Source organism: Molothrus aeneus, chromosome 1, assembly GCF_037042795.1.
Source record: "Molothrus aeneus isolate 106 chromosome 1, BPBGC_Maene_1.0, whole genome shotgun sequence".
Classification (NCBI taxonomy): Eukaryota; Metazoa; Chordata; class Aves; order Passeriformes; family Icteridae; genus Molothrus; species Molothrus aeneus.
This window is the reverse complement of record NC_089646.1, coordinates 131,570,572-131,593,087: the sequence shown is the minus strand read 5'-3', so window position 1 is coordinate 131,593,087 and position 22,516 is coordinate 131,570,572.

The window sequence follows — 22,516 nt, the reverse complement described above, 5'->3', positions numbered from 1 at the left end:
ATAGTAATAAAGGACTTTGAACATATGAATTGCAGCTAAAAATATTTGAAGAAATAGAAAATAAAAATGCACCACTACTTGTGGTAAAGTCCAGTGAACATTTGGCTTCGGATGTTTTTTTGAATATGGCTGTAAACCATTGCAGACTTAGAGCAGTATCATTCAACAGATCACATCAAGTATATCTAGGCACAAAACAATTGGTTTGTATACCCAGAAAGAGATCTGGACACCCAAAGTTCCTCCAGGAAAAGTGAGTTGAACTTCACCACAGTACATGGACTCACTCCAAGTATCCTTGTTTGGCTTCAAGTTTTCTAGATCATTAGAGTTTTTTCCTTCCTTCTACCCAGACTTAGTCTGAGCAGGTTGGTGCATGCTCCTGGCATAAACTGGATCAGCAATTAAAGTTAGGTATGATTTAGGATTTGAGCATCTGAGTCTAGTAGACCAAGTTAACTGCTGGACCATAGAAAAACGCCAAGGCTAGAATGAAGATGGGGCAATCCCCACTATCAATACTGACTTGGGATGAAGGAATTGAGACCAGCCCTGCAGAGAAGGACTTGGGAGTATTGATGGGTGAAAAGTTGAATGTGAGCTGGTAATGTGCGCTCATAGCCCAGAAAGACATTTGTAGCTTGGGCTGCATCAGAAGTGTGACCTGCAGGTCAAGGAAGGGGATTCTGCCCCTCTGCTCCCCTGTGGTGAGACCCCCCTGGTGTGTTGCATCCAGCTCTGGGTTCTTTGGCATGGAAGGACAGGAACCTGGTGGAACAGGTCCAGAAGAGGTCACAAAAATGATCAGAAGAATGGGACATCTTGTCTATGAGGAAACACTGAAAGAACTGTGATTGTTTAGTCTGGAGAAGTGAAGGCTCTGGGAAGCTCTCGTTGGGATCTTTTATATAAGGGACAAAGGTGGGGACAAACTCTTTAGCAGAGACTGTTGTATTGGATAAGGGGTAACACTTTTACAGTAAAAGAGGTTAGATTCAGACTAGATAAATAGAAGGATTTTTTTTATGGTGAGTGGTTAAACACTGCCACAGGTTGCCCAGAAAGGTGGTAGATGACCTGTCCCTGGAAACATTCAAGGTCAGGTGGGATGGGGCACTGAGAAACCTGACTAAGTTGAGATGTCCCTGCTCATTACATGGGAGCTGAACTAGATTACCTTTAATGGCTCCTTCCAACCCAAACCGATGACTCTTTGATTCTATAATTCTATATTGGTGGAGGCAAACAACTGTATTTTTACAAAGTCTTGGTGGATTATGGTTAAAGATGCTGTTTGGGTCATTGACAGATGCAAGCCTACTTTATGTGCCAGAGCCTACATGTAGAGGGGGGGAGTTACAGCAATGACCATATTTCCATAGCCAAAAATGCCTTTACTCACCCTCATCTAAGCTACATGCTAATGATCCCAAACTGACCTCTGTCAGCAGAGACTTTGAAGAGGCTGAGGGCTTTTGCAGTAAAAGTATCTCTTTAGTGCTTGGTGTCACAAATCTTATTTCAATTCCCAATCCTGATCTTAATCCAGAGCAGCCCTAGCAGTCCCGTGAATCACACTCACCACTTCAGACAGCAGGTTTAAAATAAGCTTTGTGAACACTCTACAATTAGCAATTACCTAAGCTTTTGTGATCCTACTTCCATAAACCCTACCCAGAAACTCTTGGATTGCCTGCTTCACCTGAAAAAAGGTAACTTGAAACTTACTTTAGAGCAGCTCAGTGGAGCGGGCAAGATCCATCTACACATGTGGATGAGTTTTGAATATCCTCCAACAACACATCACTGCAAATAACGTCAGAATTATTTTAAGTTAATACCTTTGAAAACTATCCTTCAGCATGAACAAGGCAAATCTTTTAAGTGCTAATTAAATTACCACCTGTGTTTACTCTTTCAAGCTGTTTTCCTTGCTCAAGGAGACTTTCAGTCAATTTGCAGCCAGCACCATGTTGGATGGGAATGTTGATCAGCCAGAGAGTAAGAAGTCTCTTCAGAGGGATCTTCACAGACTGGATTGATGGGCTGAGAACAACAGCAAGAGTTTCAATAAGGCTGAGTACTTGGTCCTGAACTTGGGTCACAGTAAACCCAGGCATGGGGAAGAGTGTCTTGAAAGTGGTTAATAGGAAAAGGATCTGGGGGTCTGGTGGGCATGAGCCAGTGTGTGTGCCCCGGTGGCCAAGACGGCCAATTACATCCTGGCCTTTATCAGCAATAGTGTGGCCAGCAGGAGCAGGGCAGGGATTGTCCCTCTGTACTGGGCACTGGTGAGGCCACACCTCGAGTGCTGTGTCCAGTTCTGGGCCCCTCACTACAAGAAGGAAATTGAGGAGCTGGAGCATTTCCAGAGAAGGGCAACGGAGCTGGTGAAGGGGCTGGAGCACAAGACCTGTGAGGAGAGGCTGAGGGAGCTGGTGGTGTTAATCCTGGAGAAAAGGAGGCTCAGGCAGGAGTGACCATATTGCTCTCCACAACGACCTGAAAGGAGGTTGGAACCAGGTGGGGGTTGGACTCTTCTGTCATGTCTCAAGTGAAAAGGACAAGAGCGAATGGTCACAGGAGATTCAGATTAGATATTAGAAAGATTTTTTTTCTCTGAAAGAGCAGTTAGCATTGAAATTGGCTGCCCAGGGAGATGGTGGAGTCACCATCTCTGGAAGTATTTAATGGTCTCTGAAAGTGGCAGTTGAGGATATGATTTAGGGGTGATTATGATGGTGCTAGGATGATGTTGCACTAGATGATCTTAAATGTCTCTTCCAACCTTGATGATTCTGTCATACATTCTATACAGTTAAAAAATAACAACAAAATAAAAAATTGTATTTATATAGAGGTTCTATCCTAAAAGATTTTATAATAATTTATGGATTGAATTTCATAGATTAAACTTGACTTATTAGCTTATATATTACTTGTCCTTCCTTTCCAAAGATTTATGGATAGAGGATTTCAGCAAGGATGTAATTGATTAGGGTGTTTTCATCTGCTGGTCCTATATTTCTCTCTCTTATGATTAAATATTTTTTTAATTTGGTAGCTCAGAGAAGGCAAATACTAAAGATAAGATGGAAAGAGCATGACTTCATCATTTTGAGAAATAGCCAGAAAACTTGCTTTGATGAAGAAAATTTAGGCCACCTAGTAGGCATCAGAAACTGAAAGCATCAATCAAAGTGCACCTAATTTTCCAATTAGAATCTCAGAGTTATTGTTAAACTTTATTAGCATTATAATGTTATTGATGCCATCCTAATAGTGCCCTTAAGGCAATGTCTTGCCCTAATCATTTCAAGGAAACGTAGGGAGAAACTGAACAAAAAGACTTTAGAAAAACAGAGGGCTAGTAAAAAGCTGACAAAAAATCTGGACTATGTCAATTCTTCTGATATTTGGAGTCTGCCAAGCCAATTCTCACCTCCTCTGGGGCCTGGGAGTTTAGCACTGCAATTAAGGAAAAAAGTAATGCAGTTTATCCTTACATTTAGGCTCATATGAAGGTTTGTATTCCATACAACCTCAAATTTCCTTCTTTTGCCAGTCTTCTTGCCATATTGTCCAGTCCAGATGAGTGATAATCTTCAACATCACACTTAAGTCTAGGTTTTTTTATGTTTTCTGTTTTCTTATTTTGCTTCTCCACACTGCTGCCCACAGCAGGCTACCTGTGACAACTCTTTGAGATGAGACCTTGGTCATAAAACGTGAAATGTTCTTTCTCAGGAGATTATTCTTAATCAGTATTTTCTCTTAGCACTGTTAAACATCTTTTTGCTAGAATCCATTTAATAAAGAAGATCTGTAGTGTTTCTTCTTACATGTTGGCATTTAATCATGTATCAGATACATATGTCATGTACCACATTGGCTGGTGCTTCATCCTGCCAGAAATACATTGCCTGACTTCTCTAAACCAAGCAGATGGATTCTTAATATTTACCATTTTATGTCTCACTTTAACAAGTACCAGTAACAGTCAGATCTTCAGTACTCCCTTGGCGATACTATTTGTGTATATCACAAGTGGGCAGATGCCAGAACAAAGATAGGTGCACAAGTCAAATTATCTGACATACCCACAGCCTCTGACATGCTTATCTTATGACATAATTGCAGGTCTGAAATTCTGCTGAACCCACTGCTACACCAAATAAATCTTCAGTGCTATGAGTAATATCATTACTACAGATCTTGCTCCGTATATCTAGAAATTTGTGACTGACTGCTTTAAGGAAGAGTTTGGATGTTTTCCAGGTGACCTGCATACTTCTATATAAATGTATATGTCTCTTTAAAGAGTACCTTACACTGTGAAGCTGACCAGAGAATCTGTGAAAATGTTAAATTTATTAAGAGTGCATTGACTGCTTTCTTTAGCTATGTGAAACTTTTATGGATGATCCTTCAAATCTGGCTGCTGGTTGGATTCCAGATATTATATGAACCTATGTATGGTTATGATAATACAGCTATAGGATTTGCTGTAGGAGATATAAGGGGAACTGCTCATGACTGCACACATGACTCAAGCCTGCAGCAGTATGGAGGGCCAAAATCAGACCCAAATTCTAAACCAGATCTCAGTTATGTTAGCTGTAAAACTGCACTTTCACAGATTCAATGCAAAATGTAACAGCCTGGTAGGTGGTTTTTAGAGTTTTTTTCCTTTCAATAATCTTAATGCAATTTATAGTACTGAAGTACATTACAGCTCTTCTGACTGAAGGGTTTTATGAAGCAGACTAACACAAGTAGTTCCAGAATATACACCTTGGAAAGCAATGTACAGAAAACACAACCATCATCTGACTAGAAGAAAGAAACACACTAAGATCTTAGGGCAAGATCTAGAATACATCATACACTTGCAAGTTCTGGTGAGTTAAGTAGAAAGACAGTACCAAAATCACCTCCATCCAAGAGGTTGCTGCCAATACCTGATTGCATAGACTTGTGTAATCAGCAATGTTAAAAAAAAAATACAACTATTATTTTCTAATTTTCATTATCTCTGTGAACATTTGAGGCCCTGTGCATGCTGCATTTGGGCTAGAATCAGAACTGTATATTTATAATATTTCTTTATGAATGCAAACTATGATGTTATAGTAAAATATATTTCTTGGTCATGAGGTATTTTATTTTATTTGGGGATAGAAGGGATTCTTTTTTCATCTGTATCCTAGCCAATTGTAGTGCTTAGACATTGCTTAGTTCTCCCTATCTACTTTTCTTAATAAAATTATGAAACAATTTCAGTAATTTTTTGAAGCAGCACTTTGAAGTCATTACATCGCAGAGCAGAAATTGAAAACATTTTGGTATCATGAGGTAGTAGAGAAATGAAGTAGTGAAATTTTCTGAAAGGTTAATATTAAGTTCTGGGGTAATAGGGAGTAACTAACAACTTCCGCTGTTGAAATTGTTTGAAAGTCAAAATGCAAAAGTAAAGAAATAAAAATTTGAATTTAGGTAAGTTTTTACTAGGAAATGAAACAAAATAAGTGTTTGCACAATACTCCTAGGCACTTGGTGTGACTCTTGAGGATGGTCCTGTGCAGTGCTAGGAATGACCTGAGGATCCTTGTGGGTCCCCTCCAGATGAGTGTGTTCTGTGATTCTGTAACAAAGAGACAATCCGAGAAAGATTCTGCTCCTAGTTATCAAGTCCCTCATTTATGTTAGCTCTGGTCTTCAAAATAGACATGACAAGAGGCAAAAGACTACTTCTGTCTGGTGTTATGAGAAAAATTCCAAATCTGAGATGCAGAATATTTTGTTTGCCCAAGAGCATAATTTACATAACAGAAAATGTTGACTGAGTGTTCCTGATGATCCCTCCTAGTCCTGCTTTGAAGCATGTCCAACTTGAAAGTTTGGAATGCTAGATAGAAATTTCTGAAGAGCTGCATTTGTGGACATACTCTACAGCTTAGACAAAGAACCTTAATTAAATGCAATCATATAGTGAAAGTCTTAGGTAAAATCTTCACTACTCCTTTCAAATAATCTAAGACAAGTAAAAGGCAAAAAGAAAATGAAAGAAATATTTTACCTAATATTTTTGTCATTAAATTACTAAATATATGTTATGTTACTGAACAACATTGAGCCTGTCAGCTTCAGAGAAAACATGTATTCAGAGTTTTGAGAAGCTTAAGAAGCTCTTTCTCCCTCCCACACATCATGCAGAGCAGAGCTGCTTCTACTCTGCTTCAGACCTATTTTTTTCCCTATAGTTTTTAGTTACACTGAATACTCTGTCTGGAGAGACCAAAGTGAGCAAATGTTTAATTCTTGTTTTCCTACATTGAATTGCCACAACCTACTGTTTCTAGTGGAAACATGAAAAGGCAAAAAGCATACACTTTTTGTTAAAGAGGACTCGATGTTAAGCAAGGAGTGAATCAGTGTTAATTAACCTTTGCATTGGGGTTTTGTTTGCCGTTCCTGAGGTGAGGCTGATACACCAGTACCATGGCTCCAACAAGGTGCTACTGGAGAGGGGGCAGCCTCCATCTCTTGGACCCAAGTAAGCAGATCAGAACTGCAGTATGCGATGCGTGGTCTCCTCTCTGCTGACATGCACAAGGAGGATCAGGCTGTGCTCAAATGCTTTTTAAGTAAGTTGTCATAACTTGAAGCAAATTCATGTACGCTGGGGGACAGGATTCAGGCATTCCAGGACTGGAGCTTTAGTCTGAAAAAATCAGGATGTTACCAATCATGTACTATTGTAAGATGCTTTAAAAAGGGTAACATTATCAGATTCTTTTATAAGATAAGACAACTTACTGCTGCAATGCCTTTGGGGATCTACTGGCTTGTGTCCAATTGCTGTAATGGACTTTTGGTTGTAGTGGATTGCAGGCTTCCTACTGGTCAACACTGAGTGTGTGCACCAAGCTGTTGTCATGAATGGTGACCACCATGACTGGGCCTTTACCAGAATTTGTACCAGACTAAGCCTTCTTCCTGCTCTATGAGCAAAACCTCTGCTGAACTGCTGCTTCCCATTGTGTTGCCACACTTTGAGGCAGGTGTGAATCAACCAGAAACCCTTTATACAGAGAATTATGAGGTCTGGAGAACAGGTCATGGAAAGAAGACTCAGTAAGTTCAAGTCACTGAACTGGAAGGAGGAAAATTTGAGACTAAAATATACCAGCAAATATCCAAGATAAAAAAGTCTCCTGTTGACCACAAGGGAATAACTTCTTTCTGTTTGTTGTGATTAAGACAAGTAATGGACTTAAATTGCAGAAGAAACGTTTTGGTTAGAAAGAATAAAATGTTTCTGTCTGCAAGGCAATGAAGTCTTGTAACAGACCAGCTGGGACAGATACAGAATGTCCCGTTTGGGGGGAAATTAAGGAATATGCCAAATCAAAATCCGTCAGGCTGGCAAAGGTAGGTACTTTGTCCTGTATTGAAACTTTGGACTGAAATCCACTCCATCTGGAAGAACTTTCCAGCCTTCTGACTCTGCAGAGGCGGGCAGAGACCTCTGAGTGCACACAGGGTTTTGTGGGCTTTCCAACTGGCTGCTGTGGGAGCTGTGACACTGGCAGAGGGTGCTTCACTGGACATTGCACAGGGCACCTGTGCTGGTCAGCCTGGCCTTGATCCCTCTAGCTCTTGTCCCAAACCTGTTTCTCAGTATTGCTCTGCTCAAACATCCAGTATGGCATTTCCACCGGAAGCAGGGAGACCCAGGGTCAAATTCCCAGTAGACAAGGCCAAGGAGCTGCTCTCCCTCTCTGTCTGTAGCAGATGGACAAGTTCCCTCCTGACCAGCAGCATAGCTGGGGCATGGGAGATGCTGCAGGCTTGCCATGCCATGACCCATGCCCCGCTTTGAGAAGGATGAGGTCTGAACCTTGGTGTTCTCCAGCTGCTGATGGAATTAAACCTTGGGCTCCCCTCTCTAAATGCTGTTCTAGGTCACCAGACATATTACAATGGTTATAAGACCTGTAGCACGATATGCAAGTTCTGGAAATTTCTAATTTTCTTAGAATATATTTCTATTAAGTAAGCCTATGTCATTTTTACCTGTATGTAAATAAGTCTTCAAAAGGGTTCCCAGGTTGCCTTTCTGTCCACAAATTGAGCACACCATGATGCAGGTTAGGGGTCTGGCCTTGGTGCCTGTGGTTTCTCCTCTCTCTAGGCAGTTTGAGTTCTGCACTGCCCAGCCTTGAGGATTTGTGGGTAAGCAGCCTAGATGTCTAAATAATGTATGGATCAGTGTAAAAGGCCTTTCATGTAGGGTCTGTGTTGCAGGCAACAGTAGCAGTCTAATGCAGGCATTCAGGAATTCTGGGTTTGCTCATGTCTGCTGCTTTGCTTGTTGCCTTTATGTGATTGTGTGGGTTTTTCCTTGGCAGGGAGCACTGTGTTAGAGATGATGTATTAGCAATGATGCAATTTCTTCAATCATTTGAAAAAAAACCCTGAAATTCTTGCCCTTATCTAGTATAGCACACAGTACATTTCAGCAAAGAGGTCCTGGAAGAGGGGCTGGGTGATGGCCTGTTTCCAAGGGCAAGCATCCAAGGCATTCTTCCCCCCTCAACTGCACAGAGACACGTCAAAGGAGTCCCTTAATTCTGGCCTCAGGTCAAGAGGCCTCTTGAATACATACCTCAGTGTAACAAAATTCCTAGATTTTTGTCCCAAATCTGCATGGAATTGTTATTTAATGCTAAAAACATGGTCATGAATATCAGGAAAGTTTATCTCGGAAGAATGTTCAGTCCTCCCATACATCCACATATTTCACTGTGGGTATATTTCCTGGACCCAACATTTTCCTCAGTCAAACTTCACTTCAGAAGTTTGTAACTATTGAAACTATCCACCTTTCCCCCATCCTTTTTCATAAGGTGGTGAATTCCTATGGCTAATTTTTTCCTTGTTTTTCATTCTGACAGTATGATTTGTTCCAATATTTTTACATTAAGTCATGGGTCCAAATCCCATCCATTACTGCAAAAATGAAGTGGTGAGAGTACAGGGGGAAGTTAACCAATGAGGTGAGTAAACACACCTCAGAGGTGATGCTCATGATGCTATTACAAGAACAAAACATGAGTCAAGAGGATGACTGTGTATCTGAGCTTAAAGAATGTTACTAAAAAGACTTATTTGAAAACAGTCAGTGCTTACTACAAATATGGGATGTGATAGAGTAGCAAAAGTGATACAGGACCATCTTTTCCAAGTCCACAAAAAGTAGAGATTACAAAGATATGTGTATTTTTAGAGTAATTAATGGTGTTTTTTATTCTCTGTAGCTATGATTATTAATCAGGTTACTTAGAAATTCTTTATTTGTATTTTTCACTGTTTGAGAGCAAGATACAGAAGAGAATGCAAGGACAGAAAAATAAAACAGTCCTTTAGAAATCCAAATGCGAACACATGGGAGGTTTTTGCTGTCTTGAGGTCAGCTAGTCAAAATCAGTTTTACTATGAAGAAGCGCGGAGGGAGAGGGGCATGTGTTTGTGAGTATATAATCTCATCTCCAACATCTTTTCATCTGTGAAATATGAAGCTGAAACAAATGACAACCTTCTGACATTCAATTCATCATACCACACTTGCAGTGTTATCAATGAAGAGGGGGAGGTAAGAATGTTAATACATAACAGAAAGACCAAGGTAGGTAGTGAAACCTATTTAGTGTACCCATCAGAAGCAAGCGTAATAGCTGGCTTAGTTTTAAACCCACAAACTTAGAAAAATGACTCATGACAGTTTTAACAATGAATGTAAGATGCCCTTTCATGGTAAGAAAAAATATATAAAATACTTAAAATGCTTGCATGCAGTAACACAGTCTATCATCTTGGTTTATGAGTTTGGCCATATAACTTGAGCTTGCCTCTGGATGTACAAAGGAAGTGTCAGTGGCTGAGGCAAGAGTAATGGGAGCAACAAGAGGCAGAGCCCCAGGGTTACAGGAGAGAAATGCACTTCCCAATGAGCTGCACATTATGCCAGCAAGGGAAGCTGACAGTCAGTTCCCTCATTTTACAGTACATTTAAAACACAGAACTCCTACCACTACACTTTGCAGAAGCCCCTCACTGGCTCTACACCAATTTTTGGGCCAGGGTAAATATCTTCTCCAGTAATGGCTGAAACCAATAGATATATTTCAGCAGATACACTCTTCTCTGGTTCAGTTTTGCTGTCTAAGCAAAAGGCTCCTGTATCTCAGGAGATTCTGCTGCTTTCCTAGTCACATCTGCTTTAATCTATTCCTTGAAGAGCAAACTCTGCCCCAGGACTAATTTGGGATTTTGGTGGCTCAGAGGTAAGAAAAGGTGATTTGGTCAAATGCCTCCATCTGAGAGTCTTGGAGGCTGGAGGATTCACCACTACCTGTGTCTGGCTGGCTCAGGAGGTGTTCAGAGGAAGTGTGGAAAGGCTATATTCCAAAGACCAGGCCAAAAATCCATAACTTACACACTGCCTCCTTTTCTTGATTTGCATGTATGAACTGTAGCATTATGCACTCATAGAAAAGAGTGACTTCCATAGTCTTTTGCAGAGTGGATCCCTATCACACACATACCTGGAACACCAGTGAGTCATAGACTGACACACTTCTCTGGACCTACCAGCACATCTGGAATGCATAAAGCTCTGTGTTTGTGACAGCTCTTTAAAATATACAATTAGAAAATGTAAAACATTATATATAAACAGTGTAACAGTTTATTATATGTAAATTCTAAAGAGCATGACATTACTAACTTAACCCAAAGATTTTTCACAGTAAAATGGCAAAGCATTTCTCAATACTTAATTGTATCCATTGTTCTGTCTTCTGAATTCTTTTTTTTTTTAATTAAAGGAACACTTTATTCAAGGCCTTAAAATGTATTTATTGTGATTGATAATCAATACAAGATGATATTTTCAACAACGAAAAAACACTTCCCATCTGGTGTGAGGAGAAAAATACATTGTTAGACTAAAATATATCTTGTAGTCACACCCATAGACATGTATCCAGTAAAACAGAAGAAAACACTCCCTAATGGAAGTAAGAATTCTGGCTAGAAGTGATTTCAAGTGCACATACCTCCAGCAAACATGTTCTTGATTTATAGAATATAGACCACACTTATTAATATTGCCAAGTTCAATAAATTGTAAGGGATTACATGTCAATTTGTTAAATGTAACATATTTTAAATAGTGCTTAATGATATTTTTATTTATGCAAGGCTGAATGAAATGGAGATCTGGTTCTCCTTTTGGCTGCAGCAGTCACAGCAAGAGTCGGAGGCATGCATACAAATCAACAGCAGATAAACCACTGATGGGGTGCTTTCCTGGCTGAAGATGGGAATCTGTTCATGCTTATAAGAGTCAAATTAAAGTAATAGCACATTGAAGTTTGGCCACAAGCACAGATGCACCATGAGTGTGTTTTTGGGTTCCTGTTTACAGTTCAGAAATGATCCAGCAATATGCCAGAGGGCTTGCTGGAGTCTGAGCTAAAGGTTTCTTGGGCTGAGCCAAACTGGGCAGCACGGGGCAAAAGAGAAAAATTAATAGGATTTTAATTTTTTTTTTAATATATATTTGGAGAGCTGTGGAAGCATTGGAGTTGTGGAAGTACTGCTGCTTTTTAATTCTTAGGATGCAGAAATTAAGGAGGAGGTGTTAAGAATTTAATTTTCACTTTTATTCAGTGTAAGAATAGTGGGGTTTTTTTGAATGATCATAACTTGATCATTCAAGTTGAATGATCATAACAAGAAAGCAGCCCTTAAAAACCCGCAGGGGTGCAGCAAGAGTAGCTTCAAGATAAAATGTTATTTCAAGCCTGGTTTTAGGATACATCAAAAAATGGAAGTAACATCAAATGTGTCTTGTTTTCTTTTCACTGACATATTTTGAATTGAAAATATATATGAATAGCTGTGATCTTCTTCAGAATATGTTACATTCTCCTGTATGTGACACGTTTTGCATAGTCAAAGATGCTGCATACCTTCTGCGCAGCTGAAGATTCCCAAACTTACTAGTTGCACCCTCAAAGAGATGCTGTGTGACTCTATTGAGCAATGTGAATGGAAACCAATGCAGATCAGGTCTGGGTTATGGGAAATATTTTGCAATAGCCACAACCAGGAAATCATGCTTTATTTTCAAAGCTATTGTCAAATTAAGACTACCTCTAAATGGCATTTCCAAACAAGGCTGACAGTGGTGGATTTCTGCTAACACAGAGATTAGAGATGACTTCTTAGTTCAGTGATAAAAGTGTGAAGCTGCAGTCATGTCCTAATATGATGAAACCATGTTTGCCACTCTTACTTGAACACAGCTGCAACTAGTATCCATAATTAAAATTAACTGCTATTTAGGAGAGTGTTTGGAAACCCGATTAGTGTTCCAGGACTGAGATTTATTGTTTCCAGATTGGTGGTGACTTTTCCTTTATAGTTTTAACGATTTAGGGAAATTGAGACAAAACGTCAAGTGGAGAATTAAGTATTTAAAAATGTCTGAATAGAACAAGCAAGAAAACTCAGATTTTCTTGGCTAAGCCTGACTTTGCAAATTCACCTATTTATCAACTTTGCAAGTTGGTTTTTTTGCAGAGTAATGGCAAGTGCCCATGATTTCCTCAGGGGACTCAAAGGTACACCTCTCTGCAGAATGACTGACAAACCAGAACACAGTTTGCCACTGTGAGTGTCCAAGACAGACCATGTCAAACCATGCCAGGCTTTCACACACACCTGTGTCCAACTGTGAGCAAGTCATGAGGGGCAGGAATCATCTTACCTTCTTTTCCTGCCATAGAAGGTATCCATGTAGCCTTAACTGGACCCCAAAAAGAGGCAGGTAGTTCCTTGGAAATATTTGTGCTATCCTCAGGTATCTATCTGAGACTGTCATGATCAATCACTGTTGAGACACCTGTCAAATGAGCCAAATCTTATTTACACCAGATTTCACTCTCTGAAATAGCTAAAGACCAAGCCTGTAAATCTTGATTTTCCCACAAAATGGAGGAAGACCAGCTGTCTATTGCACAGGTTCAATCAACACTTTGACAAAAAGAAAATGCTCTGCTCTTGAGTCTTACTGCATCTGTCCTGCAAAGTTATTGTGGCTTGAACCTCTGTGCAGGATAAACAAGTGGGAATGCAGAGAGTGAAAATGAAATTACTTTCTGAAAATCGATTGTTTGTGCAAAAGGTGTGGAAAATCAAGTGGCAGTTGTCAAATCTATAGGTAGGTAATGCAAGGTCTTTGCTGAGGAGTTGGATAGAAGTCCTGTTCCACTTATGGTGTATGGGCAATGGATTGAGTCACATTCATAAACACACACATGCACACACAAACACACACACACAAAAAAACCACACAGTGTGGGTACCAGAAAGAAAAATGGGAGTGAGGCTCCAGGCATAGATCTAGATAGTTCAGAATGAGCTCTAAAATGGTCTTCCAGCAGTAAAATCCTCTATGCATTGATTGAGGATAAAGTGTCCTGATGAAGCATAAGGCAGCAAACAGACGTGTAAGGAAGAAAAACTATTGTATATTCCAAGGGAAACAATTAGCAGAAGTCCCTATTGCAGCCAGAAAGCAGAAAGAGGAGATTAATCTTTCTGGTATCTGTGTTTGGTTATCTGGGCAAGATGGAAAAAGATGGAAATATTCAAGACAGCAAGTTTGGATGAAAACGTATCTGGAAATCCACTTCCCCGGGCTGTATTGGAGATGAATTATAATTGCAAAATGTGTATTTTTGTGGTTTACTCCTTGCCCTTTTTGAAAATAATTCAGAAAGTAAATGTGTTGTAATTTCTAAAGAAGAAGACACAATCAAAAGATGTTTATAAAAATGTACTGAGTTGTTTTTTCCACAATGACCTTGGGCTGAAATGGTCAATGACATGGTATAAATATTTGTTTGTCGGATTAACATCTTCATCTGATTTGCAGCCTCATCTGATAGGAGAGGAGAGGGAGTCTCAGCAGGCTCTCCAGCACCATTTGCCCAGGGAACAAAGCCCTTTGTTCTGTCAGGGATTATTCATTAGCAGATATTGCTGGCTGGCTGATATTCACCAGACAAAGATGTGAGAAGAAGACTTTATTGTGGAGCTGGAGTTGCCTGTGAGCATGTGTAGGAGCCTGGGCCGGGGTGAGACAGCCAAGAGGAGGCATTGGCTTCCATGGGTCTTAGTTGCCATGTGCACAGCTGTGACCAGCTTTGCCAAAATCTTTACTCATGAGTGTGCTGGAGAGAGCACACACAATGCAAGCCTGATGCTGCCGAACTGCCACTTCCATCTCTCATGACAAAGGTGCAGTTGTGGACATTTGAATAGTTCCTGGTTTACTTTCCAGGGTATGCTACCATCTTCCTAAATAACAGGCAACTGCCCAGTTCTGGTCTCTGCCTGTGTGATTGAAGCTTAGAAGTGAAGGGGAGAGGGCACAGCCTGGCATAGAGAGCCCTCTCTGTGAGTATCTGTGTGCAGGAGTGCATACATTCACATCTTCAGCAATCATTCCCCCTTTATCTGTGAAAATAGAAACCTTTGGCACAAGTGTTTATGAAAGTAAATAAAGAAGCTAAATTATACTTAAGCAAAGTGGCTTTGAGTGTGGTGACAGAACTGGAAGGGACCTTACTGGGTTACTAAGTTGAGTCTCTTCGAGGTCACTGGCAACTGCTTGTTATAATTCCTTTCTCAGTTTGTGAAGTTCAGTTTTGAAAGGCTGCATTTATAATCTTCCTCTATGCCTGCTAGAAGTGCTTTACAGAGACTCTCTGCTCATACCACGAGCAACAGTTGTGCTCTCTAGGATTTTGCAAGCAGTGCTAAGGAGTTATTTGGAAGATGGTTACTTTAAATATATTTTCTTACTTGAGCAGATTATATTTCCTCCTGTTCTTCATGTAAGATTCCTCACTGATTTTGGTTTCACTGCTCCTGTAAAGATAACAGAATTGAGTTATTTTAGGCTGGACATAATCTTTCCTCTTTGAAGGAATTCCTTTCCACTGCAGAAGAGACTAGTTCCCCTTGTTGTACTGGCTGGCAGTTGGGCCAGCTGCAATTTCCCCTGGAAACAAAACCACACAAAATCTTCTACCTCTGTAAGGAAACTTTCTTTACTTATTTGCTAGCATGGGAGATACTTCTGCCACCATGAATTGAAATGATTGTTGAAAATGGCTGTGATGCAAGTGGTGAGAATGGTTCTCAGAAGGGTCTGAAGTATGAGGGGATGCTCAAGGTCTTTTGTATGTGCTGCTTGGAAGGGGCTGCATTCCTCACCCATAAATCTAGGAACAGAGCTGCTGAAACAATGCTATTGCTGCAGACTGAATTTAGCTCTAATTCATATGCAGATTTCACTAGTTATCCTAGCTAAAATGACTTCTTGGTAAATATTTCAAGGACTAGATCACAGTGGAAAGAAAGCTAAAGGCATATTTGAGTTTATAAAGCTGCATAATTTTCCATCACTTAATGAGTATCTTCTTCATCTCACAACCTTCGTTGTTCATCAATTCATTACTTTATTTACTGGAAAGTAAGGGCACCATTTACCAGAAAGGAAGTTTAATCTGCTACTCACTGTTTTCATCCATTTTATAAAATGGACATTTAATCTTTAGCATTGTGCCTTTCATGAAGCCTTGCCAGAGGAACAAGAAATCTCTCATCAGACAGCTGTGGGGCATCTGATGTAAGTAAAGGGTGGTGCTATCACCACCATCACATCCAGTGATAAATTAGTCCATTTCACAAAACCACAGAGCTGGTGCTGCTTGAATGATGCTAACAGCATCAGGGAGGTTCATACACTGGCTTGGAGTTCATTCAGGAATCAGTTTATTCTGTATCTGTCAAGGGTAACAGAGAAACATTCAAGGGTAGTGCAATAAAATACATAAATCTGAAATTTGTCCTGGAGCCTTTGAATATGATTGCAGATATGCAGATAGGTATTGCCCAATAAAAAATCTGAGCATTTTGGGACTTGTCCATCTTAGATGAGCCCATGTCACCAGATCAAACTGTCCACCACTGTTCTCTGAAGCTGAAGGAGGCAGAGAAAGTGGGAGAAACTGCCAGATCAGCAATGTGCAGCTTTTATAATCATCTGGCAAAGCAGACTGTTTGTCCCCATTGTCTGGAGGACAATGTTTGGGGAAATGAGAAGGCAGGCTTCACTTTCCTTCTCTCCTACAGCTAAATTCAAGCTAACACAGGAACTGCAATTTCCGCGTGGCATGAGGTAAGCATGAGCCTCAACTGATAAATCACCCTACAAACAAGGAGCAGGAGAAGAAATGGCAGTGATGCAAAGAGGCTGATCCCAGCCCAGATGAAGTCAGTGAAAGGGTCTGTAATTTCCAGGCTGTGGATCCACCTACCTGGGCACAGGCTGTAGTAAAATTTTGGACTTGATGAACTTAGAGGTCTTTTTTGATCTTAATAATTCTGAGATTCTATAAATTATCCAAGAATCTTGGCAGCTGCCTCATCAGGCCTGTTAAGGGAAAACTTCACTACTTTTACATTTTCTTTTGGCTTAGTTTCTGTCTAAGCTTAACTAAATTTCAAGTGTTATCAATTTTCATCTATAGCAGGAGTTTGAATAGTTCTGCAAGTTGAGTAGTGTACCCATCCCAATTGCTGGGAACCCAAAATTCATGTTTAGCAGCAACAGCAAAAAATCCAGAACCTAAAGGTAGGAAATAACTATAGTAAATTTCAATCAAAAAGTTAATATCTTAAAAGATATAAGTATATAAAACCAGAATTCAGCATGTCATTGTCCTATACTCAGCTGTCATATCTATATAGCTACAGCAGACATATCAAATATGTGGGTCATCCATTACCTTTCTTATATTGGATCTCAAAAATTAATTGCTGATGCAAATCAGAAAATACAAGTCTAATATCCACTACAGTCATTTGAATTGCAATTGTAACCTGCAGAGCCACATCCAGGTGTGAGCTGCAGTAGCTCCATGGGCGCTGCCCCCTCACATCACACAGGGCATGTCTCATAGCCAGCAGATGCAACGGGGCTGGGGAGGAGGGGATAGTCTGGAAAGCCCTTTCCAGACTGAAGTGATAGATGATTTTCTTATAATTAGAAACAGAATCTATCCTGTACATGGACTGTATATTGCTAGTGACTCCAAGAGTTTATAAAGAACTTGCTGTCTCAAGGATAAAGGTCTTCCAATATTTCTCTCTGGATAAAAAAATAATTATTAAATATTTAGAACAGTACAAAGTGTCATTTTTCAGAATTTACATTCATGTATTATTTCAACTTTTGTTACAAGCCCAAGTAAATATTGTATTAGACCTTAAGTTCACACCTGAGAATTTGACATTTTGGTTTTCATTGGGAAATACAAAATAATTATTTTTACAACTGGCTAGAGAGATATAGTACAACTATTACTGTTCAGGGAGCCGTTTTTATAATGTTGGTTTCCTTACTGAAATCAGTGTGGTTACTTTTGGGGGGCATTTTTGGACTCTTAATCAAAGCAGGTTAGCTTTGTGTGGTATAAAGCACTCGTAATAGAAACAGTATTTACACACAACATAGAGCATGAAGGGTGCAAACTTTAAGGACCTATTTTAAACTATTAACATGTGAACTGCATGGAAAAGTATTGACTGCTTGTACTTTGTATACTTTGAAAAGCCATAATTACAATACTTGCTTCATCTATTCCAGCTAGCATTTTCAAATTTTGTATGCAAATGCAATCCAAATTTTGTATGCAATAGACTGTTCTGAACAATGCAATCCAAATTTTGTATGCAAGGGACAGTTCTGAACAAAATAATAAGTCAAGATGGCACATACCTTCACTATGGTTATGTTTTAAAATATCTTAAAGTTCTTAAAAAGTGTTGTTTTCATTAAAGAGTCATCATTCCTGGTTTTGGGCTCATTCACTGAGCATTTCAGTCTTTAGTGCCTCTCTATGTAGAAATTTAAATGTTAAATTTAATTAATTTAATGTATCTACATTAAATTATATGCAATATAGATATTTTAAAAATATTGCTCTGCTACACCATAATTTTCCAGGTTATCAGGATAATTTTCCTACCAATCCCGTGAAGGATGGCATGCTACTACTGCTGCTCCTGCATTGGTGAGGGCTCCTAGTTGACATAGACTCTGTAAATTGTCTCTAGAGAAAAGGCAATCAGGATTTATTCAGGCTCTTGCATGGGCTTGCCCTCTGCATCATGTAAAAGACAAATCCAGAAAAGTCAAAGGTGTGTATGACAGGTCTCCATTAGCAAAAGATCTTATGCAATTCAAACACATTTTTCCTTATGGTGGTGAATGTGTCAAACAATGAAGCATACAATAAAGACCAAAAAAGATAAATATCAACCAATCCTACATATCAAAGAAAAAAAATCCTGAAAACACCTAAAGCAAAATCCAAATACTCATTCACTTTTAAAGTGTTTCTAAGTTTTGAATATAGCCACTGGAATCAAGTTTGGGACAAGAAGGTGGTAATCCCTAGACACTTTTGATCAGATACTCGAGTACGGATAGGTGGTGGTGTGGATCATCTTTCTGAAATATGAGACTATTAACTTAGGGCAGGAATTATGTCTTTTACCTTCTGCTGGCTGGTGGTGCCAGCAAGTATTTCCGAACCAAAGCCTGCATCTGAGTGAAAGCAGCAATGGTCAGGAAGAGCAGATCTAACTGTGTGTGTTCCTGGGACTTCTCTGGAGCTTTTAGTCCAACCAGCTGTTTGCTTGAGTACAGCTACTTGAAAACAATTCACATGGATTTGGTCTGAGAATTACATGTTATCCCTGGTGCTAGGCAGAAAAACAGGTTTCTTACAGTCCTCTAGGACACAGATCCAAGTGGAAATTGGCTCAAAATTCACTCGGATCACATAATGAATTATGTTTTGAAACTGCATTTAAAAACAAGCAAACTATTCTGAGGGTGGGAGTACTTACAGACTCATACTTTAATATATTAATACATTCATTTGTCATCACTTGAACCTAAATACCCTGTACTACATTGAAGTTGCCAAAATCCCGTTCGACTCTCACAGCTGAATATCCAGAAGTAATCTCTTTAAAGGAAAATGAAGTGAGAGTCTTCCAGAGTCCCACAAGATCCTGGGGCAACAAAGGTGAAGAGGGGGAGAGGCTGCAGTAGGTCTTTGATGCATGAAATGGCTGCACTGCTGCAGGAACAGATCCAGTAGAGTTAGACTGAGATGCACTGTTCCTGTCTTCAGGAAAGCAGTGGCAGTCAGTGAGACCAGCCCTGCTAAACTCCTGCAAGGCACCATGCATGGGACAACAGGTTCTTGTGGTGCTAAAACTGTTTCCCAGAGCACACACACAAGACTCCTCATCAGCTTTTATCTGAATAATTTACCAAATGACACATTGCCTGTGTCTATTCTTTCTCTGATCCTAATATTTTCCACCTCTGGCCCTGCAAAAGTGTCTAATGCTGGGCTAACTTGCCATGTATGCAAAACTGAGGAACCTGCCCTGCCACTGCCCTTAGAGAGGCATTGGGAGGGGGAACTCAGCCAAACTTCTGTTTTGCCACAAAGTAAGTAAGTGAAGCAAAGTTCAGAAACATACTTCCTTCTTCTTATGTCTCAGTAAATGCATGGTATAAAGTAGCACAGCATTTGGGAGAGTGCATTAGAATCCAGTTCATCATTTCTTTGCTGTTTCTTTTTATTCTTTACAAAGTTGGTTTTTTTCTCCCTTCTTTCTGGCTTACTTGAGAAATGAAGTCATAAACTGTATCGCAGATTATAAAGTCAGAAGCTGGTTCTTTCTGAGTTAGTATCTGGGAATCAGGAGGTTAAATTAAAAATGCAGCTATAAAATGACATAATTTGGAAGTTTTTTCTTTTAAAGCTGAACCTTCTGTTGACTGACATTAGCTGATCTGGAAGCAGATGCTGCAGCAGCTATTTTAGTAAATAAACCACCAGGGGTAAGCCATTTCCACAGCTTTCTTTGGAAGCTCTCTGCCCATGTTTGCATGGAAGGCTTTGGTGCAAAACCAGGGGTCTGGCCATGTGAATGTACATCTGTGTTTCACTCCTTGCCCTTGTTCCTGGCACTGAAAGCCAGCACACTGCTGGGAGGCCCTGCATAGGCTGGTTTCTGTGAGACCATCTCATTCCCAGCAACTTCCCTCCTCTCACAGGCCACCTTGCTCTCCAGCACTCCCAGGAAAGTTCCCAGGGTAGATCCCTTCTCATGTCTCCATGCCTGCAGCCTGGTAAATTTGTGTCCTCCCATAAATCCAACAGTGTAAGATCTACCAGTTTTTCTGAGTATTTCTTATGGCTTTAGCACTGGCCTCAGGCTCACAGCTTGGCTGGAAGAGCAAAACTCCTGCACTCCTGTGGGTTTTCTGCAGCCATTCAGCAAGGCTTACAGAAGGGGTAGCTCTGATAAAGGTCTGATAAGGTCCTTTGCACTGCTGCCTCTTACACTCATTTGAATGTGCTGCATGTACACAGGCCTCAGGCTTACAGGAAAGCCCCTTCCCATCTGTGCTGTCTCTGTCCCTCTTGGCTCAATCAAGTACCCAGCAAAGAGTATCCTACAAATAGGCCTGTTCACCATCATGTTGCTCAGCTCACATTTACTTATGCCATATTCATATTGCATATGTATCATCCTAATTGTTTCATAATGTTGTATAAATTGGCCAGTATAATCAGGAATGCTGGATTGCATTAAGCAAAGTCTTTTTGACATGTACTGAAATATTAGTTCCATATGATAAAATTCATAAAATACAACCTAGATGCCAATGAGATTAGGAAAATGGGCTCTTTCCCACTTACCTAAATACTGGAATGATACACAAGTTGTTAGCTTTATATGAAACTAATGGTCCCTTGAGGCTCTGGCCAAGGATTTAGGAAGTGGGTAAAAATTAATAAAGAGTATAAAAAGAGATACAGTCTCACCTCCTGTCCTTGCACTCTCATTATAAAAACACACCCTCTGAAGAGTGCTGAAACTTTCTGAGGTCAAGGCACAGTGACCCCATGAAACACACAGGGTGCATTAACACTGTGGCTGTTCAGCACACCCCATGTGAAGTCTGCACTGGCATCCCCAGCCTGGACTCCTCCCAGACTCAGGAGCTGCTCAGCTACACAGTTTTGCAGTATAATTCTGAAATTTCAAACATTCAGCTAGGAGGGGGAATTGAGGCAATATGTAGGGGAAGAGGGGCAAGAAAAAATATTACCTTATTCCTAATGCATCTAGTCCTGATGCAATGATGAAAAGCACCTGGCCAAAAGAGTCCTGAAAGGCACAGGTCATGTTTGACAATGTCATTGCTCCCAACCCTCCCGTGGGGACAGTGGAAGAACAGGTTCATGCTTCACATACACATGGACCAAGAGGCAGATGTGGCTGGAAGCATTAAAAAGCATATGAGATAAAGTGGCAAAATGCCCTTTTCCTGCACATCCTAGGGTGGCAAAATGAACCCTACCAACAAGACTTGATTTCCTTTCACCCTGAGCAAGTACTCCTCTAGCCACTACAGAAGAACACAAGAGTAATAACTGAGGACTATATGGATTATGGCTGATGCGTATTTTAGCTCTGGAACCCCAGAATCTGTTTACATATTCTGAAAGAGACAAACTGATACTTCTTTTAAAGTATCAGTAATGTATACTGGATTGTAATCAGTAATGTATACTTAGATGTAAGCTGGCTTGGCTAGCAAGAGAATGCCACTATTTCTTTTGTTAAAAAAGTTAGATATTAATAGGCTTGGGTTATAAATAAGGAATTGTACAGGCAGCTTCCTCATAGTGGAAGAGGGAGACTGAGAAAATTCCACTGGTGGAGGAAGGTTTTAAAAGGGGAAAAGCTTTACTCTTGCAGTAGAGGTTTGTTGAGAAACATGAGATTTAAATTTCAGGAAACTTTCCCAAAAGAATCTTTTTCATTTCATTCAAAATCAATAATGCGAGGAGAAATTCACTGCAGCCCCATCTCTCCAACCTGCCTTAGTTCTCCCAAAATGGCAGGAATAAAAAGCTATTTTTTACCTCAATCCACAGAAATGAGTCAGTGCATTCAAGGAATAGCTCTAATGAGGAATTCTGGGCCAATTTTACATGGTTACAACTTAGAGAAAAATTGATGATTATTATTATTAGAAAGTCAGTGTTATTTTAGTATTAAATAACATAGATCATCTTGAAGGAAAATTCAGTTAGGAGAAACTAAATGCCACTTTTCTTCTTTCTTTAACTCTGAGCCATTTAGAGCAAACTGTGTAGTGTAAATGTTCCATCTTCAAGGGGTTCTCAGATTCTAGAATACAATCAGGACCAACTTCAATATTGATCCTTGGGCTTATTTTTAAAAAGTATAAATACATATTAAATAG